Source organism: Palaemon carinicauda, chromosome 40, assembly GCF_036898095.1.
Source record: "Palaemon carinicauda isolate YSFRI2023 chromosome 40, ASM3689809v2, whole genome shotgun sequence".
Taxonomy (NCBI): Eukaryota; Metazoa; Arthropoda; class Malacostraca; order Decapoda; family Palaemonidae; genus Palaemon; species Palaemon carinicauda.
In genome coordinates, this window is record NC_090764.1 from 17,990,193 (window position 1) to 17,994,748 (window position 4,556).

A 4,556-nucleotide genomic window follows, 5' to 3' on the forward strand; every position below is an offset into this window, starting at 1 on the left:
CTGCACGAGTTTACGGAACCAGCGAATGCCGGGGGAAAATGGCCTTTTCGGATTCGTACCATAAAGACGAAAATTCTCGTCTTGAAACAATGCAATTTCACCCTCGCTCTCCCCAATACCCAGGGTCCGAGCAATGGCGACAAACACCAGCCTGGATAAAAACAAGAATCTGAAGAGAGGAGGAAAAGATGTAGGAGGAGGAGGAAGAGGCGGATTATAATTAAGGGGGAAGAAGACGACAAGAGAAAAAAAAAGAGAAAATAGCCAAGGGGAATTATTTTATCTTTCACGGAAACACTTCTTAAGAAAATTGCCCCCGATGCCCCGTTATTATTATTATTATTATTATTATTATTATTATTATTATTATTATTATTATTATTAAACATAAAATAATTGAATAAACATAATTTTTCGAGTAGGGTCCGGATTCGAGCAAGAAAGTTATATATATATATATATATATATATATATATATATATATATATATATACATACATATATATATATATACACACACACAAACATATATATATATATATATGTGTGTGTGTGTGTGTGTATGTATGTATGAGTATGTGTAATAAACCGCAATGAAATAAAAAATTAAATGCTAAATGGATTCTGGCCGGCTTCACCTCTACGACATCTTCCTCTAGAGTCTTGATGCTATAAAGACGAAACCAGTCAAGATTTATTCATTATTTATAAATTTTCCATGTCGTTTATTGTATCTGAGCATCTCCTAGTAATATGAGTTTTACGCTTACATACATACATACATACATACATACCACTACAAGCCTTCGAATCGAAATGAATAATAATGAAGGAATCCTACTATTCACGAGGTAAGACTAGAACCAACAAACGGTGGTAAAAATTGGAGTTAAACTATAGCAATTAACATTACTATGATTATACATGAGTCATTATCTACTGAAGTATTGATAATAAGTATAGAAAATAATCATCAGAATAGAATATAACATGCATATAATTTACTGTGGATTATTTAACACATAACCAATTTAATTAATTCAATTAATATCGCCGTTGTTTACTTATTTCGAAAAAGATTTTATGGTTGTTAATATTACATAGTCTCCCAATGTTATGTTTAAACCTTATATCACATAGTGAATAAGTTTCTATGAATAAAATTGCAAAAAGATGACTGTAAATCATAATAATACATTAACAGTACAGTAAATTACATTAATATCCCAGAGAATAATAAAATTACATTAATATCTTATTAAACCCGAAAAGTAAAATAACAATATCCCATTGAATAAAAGAATTACGATCATTCATAATAATGTCATGCAATAAATACTGAAATTAAAATAACTTCCGCAATTACATCGAATCCTTGGTTAACAATAATTGAAAATTACATCGAATCCTTATCTAACAATAAATGAAAATTACATCGAATCCTTATCTAAATAAAGGAAAATTACATCTAATCCTTATCTAATAAATGAAAATTACATCTAATCCTTATCTAATAAATGAAAATTACATCTAATCCTTATCTAAACATTAACTGAAAATCACAAGAGCTCCTCATATCAGACCCTAAATATAACCATGACTGCTAAAGGCATAAGAAAAGCAAAAGCGATGTTACATACTGTACGTACGTAATTGCAATGAAACGCATTCTTCAGGAGATAACATCAGTGGCCAAGTGCATATTTTTTTTTTTTTTTTTTTTTTTGTTATAAGGCTCAGTTGGGTTTGTCGCTATCGTTGTGGAAGCCTCTTATCTCAAATGTTGTTTCTCTTGTTTAGTAGATAAGATGAAATAATAATGTGCAGTCAAGGTTACCATAACATGCTAATGCTTTAATAAAGGGGGTTGGGTGGGATAATACTGAATATAAGCATATAAAAATCCACAATTTTCCGTGTATTCAATATAAATAAATTAACCCACAATATATGAAAAAATGAAATTTATTTAGCTTTCGAAGGGACAATCTCCCCTCCTCTTCAGAAAACAAAATATGTAAATTTTGAGATCGTAAATTGGGATAAAACTGAATATAAACACATTAAAACACGCAATTTTCCGTGTATTCATAAATAAATTAACCCACAATACATGAAAAATTAAATTTATTTAACTTTCGAAGAGACCATCTCCCTTCATCCTCAGAAAACAAAATATGTAAATTTTGAGATGGTAAATTGGGATAAAATTGAATATATGCACATCAAACCACACAATTTTCCGTGTATGATAAATGAAATAACCCAAAATATACGAAAAATTAAATTTATTTAACTTTCGAAGGGACCATCTTCCTTCCTCTTCAAAAAACAAAATATGTAAATTTTGAGATCGTAAATTTGGATACAACTAAATATAAGCCCATTAAAACACACAATTTTCCGTGTATTCATAAATAAATCAACCCACAATATATGAAAAATGAAATTTATTTAGCTTTCGAAGGGACCATCTTCCTTCCTCTTCAGAAAACGAAATATGTAAATTTCAAAATAGCAAATAAATAGTTCGCTTTCGTTTTAATTTTTCTTGACCAACGGATCATCTACGAATTACTTGTTATGGTAGTTTTATTTATACTCATTCCAACGAAGAGAGAGAGAGAGAGAGAGAGAGAGAGAGAGAGAGAGAGAGAGGAGAGAGAGAGAGAGAGAGAGAGAGAGAGAGAGAAAAAAATTACATTTCTTTTATTTTTTCTTGCCCAACAGGTCCGCTGCGAATTACACTTTATGAGAGAGAGAGAGAGAGAGAGAGAGAGAGAGAGAGAGAGAGAGAGAGAGAGAGAAAAAAAAAATAATAATTTACATTTCTTTTATTTATTCTTGCCCAACAGGTCCGCTACGAATTACACTTTATGATAGAGAGAGAGAGAGAGAGAGAGAGAGAGAGAGAGAGAGAGAGAGAGAGAGAGAGAGAGAGAGAGAGAGAGAGAGAGAGTAAATGATTAACTTTTCTTTTAATTTTTCTTGCCTATCAGTTCCGCTAAGAATTACACTTTATGATAGTAAGAGAGAGAGAGAGAGAGAGAGAGAGAGAGAGAGAGAGAGAGAGAGAGAGAGAGAGAGAGAGAGAGAGAGCTACTGCAGACAAGACGTGTACCCTATCTCGTGATAAATCAAAAGGTCTGTCGGAGACTGACGCCTTCTACTGCACGGGACTCTCGCGTTACAACAGACAGCCTCTTAGATCTGGTTGCATCTCCTGCTGGTATTTAGGAGAGAGAGAGAGAGAGAGAGAGAGAGACTAATAGTTGAGGTTCTACAGTTCCAATCATATGCATAAAATTAGCTAACTTATAAAACAGTTGCATTTCCTGCTAGTATTTAGGAGAGAGAGAGAGAGAGAGAGAGAGAGAGAGAGAGAGAGAGAGAGAGAGAGAGAGAGAGAGAGAAATTAATAGTTGAGGTTCTACAGTTCCAATCATATGCATAAAATCAGCTAACTTTTAAAGTTGCATCTCCTGCTGATATTTAGGGGGGAAGAGAGAGAGAGAGAGAGAGAGAGAGAGAGAGAGAGAGAGAGAGAGAGAGAGAGAGAGAGATAACTTTGAGGTCTACAGTTCTAATCATATACTGCATAAAATTTTCTTTCGTGACCCAATTTGACCTGACTCCAGCGAGGTCGATGCGGGGACACGCATTGTAGCGTTAACCTCGTGTCGGTCAAATCAGGTCACGGATGTTCAGAGCACATTTCGTTTATCCACAACTTGAATCAGGTTCATTACACGTTATATATTCTTACTTAACACTGACATCCTTGTCCTCTCGATCTGCGATCTACAACATAAGTGGTATGAGTCATTGTTTACGTTAGATATAAGAGTAGTGTTCAGATTATTCCATTTCCTAAATCGAACATAGACCCTAATTTGGACTCAAAATCACCAATTCCTCCATCAGGAGGCGTAATTTGCAAGAAACAGCATCAAACAGCAGGAGAATTACAAGTTTCACAACAAAGCCTCCCAGGTCTCTCCAACTCTGACATTTTGCAAAACCAAGAAGGATCAACTTCAGCATTATAAAACACTACGTCAGTATCCAAGAATACCAAAAAACAAAACGTAAAAGAATTTTAAGAAATTATTGTATTAAATCAACTTTAATACCATAAGAAGAAAAAATGTATCTTTGAATAAATAAAATTGTGGCTAAACCACACGTTACATCACTCCTACTTAACTTTCTAAACTATTCCCTACCATAGTTAGCTAGCTAACTGGCCCTAAAAAAACATAAAGAATCTAAATTAGTCTCGAGAGAAATTCAACATGAAAAGGTATATCTGTAAAAGCATTTCTACGATAAAAATCTTATTTACGTGAGATCAAATAGAGACCCTTGTCTTACTAAATAGTCACTTCATCAAAATAATACATAAAAGAGACTCTTTAGGTATGGTAAGCAGCTCTTCTAGGAGAAGGACACTCCAAATCAAACCATTGTTCTCTAGTCTTGAGTAGTGCCATAGCCTCTGTACCATGGTCTTCCACTTTCTTGGGTTAGAGTTCTCTTGCTTGAGGGTACACTAA